General features: G+C 41.8%; 1 non-coding gene across 1 annotated transcript; it reads left to right on the top strand.

Annotated features, from left to right (window-relative positions):
* Positions 1-294: 294 nt before the first annotated feature.
* Positions 295-401, top strand: LOC136390200 (U6 spliceosomal RNA). Its single transcript, XR_010748633.1, has one exon. It is a non-coding gene; the product is annotated as a U6 spliceosomal RNA (small nuclear RNA).
* Positions 402-662: the final 261 nt, after the last annotated feature.

The raw sequence follows: 662 nt of genomic DNA on the forward strand, positions 1-662 counted from the left end.
TTTCATTGCGCATTGCAACACCTTAGTTGTTCATTGATTGCTCTCTCATACGTGCCTTGACCACGGGCCTTCAGCAGACGGAGTAACCCCTTGCTGGAGCCAGCGACCTTGGGTTCAAGCTGATGGGCTTTTCCTCAAACCAGATGAGCCCGCACTCAAGCTGGCGACCTCGGGGTTACGAACCCGGGTCCTCTGCATCCCAGTCCGATGCTCCATCTACTGCGCCACCGCCTGGTCAGGCTTTTTTTTACAGCTTTTATATGAGCCTAAAATTATTTCAAAGTTAAAAATTAAGTGCTCGCTTCGGCAGCACATATACTAAAATTGGAACGATACAGAGAAGATTAGCATGGCCTCTGCGCAAGGATGACATACAAATTTGTGAAGCGTTCCATATTTAAAAAAAAAAAGTTAAAAAATTTTAAAAAAGGGACAATATGGTAGTTCCTCAAAAAATTAAACAGAACTAACATGTGATTCAGCAATTCCACTTTTGAGTATATGCTCAAGAGAACTGAAAGCAGGGACTCAAACAAATACTTAAACACTCATATTTATAGCAGCACACTTCACAGTAAACAAAAGGTGGAAACAACCCAAGTGTCCATCAACAGATGAGCTGATAAAGAAGATGTGGTCCATCTAGACAATGGAATATTATT

Source organism: Saccopteryx leptura, chromosome 1 (assembly GCF_036850995.1).
Source record: "Saccopteryx leptura isolate mSacLep1 chromosome 1, mSacLep1_pri_phased_curated, whole genome shotgun sequence".
Taxonomy (NCBI): Eukaryota; Metazoa; Chordata; class Mammalia; order Chiroptera; family Emballonuridae; genus Saccopteryx; species Saccopteryx leptura.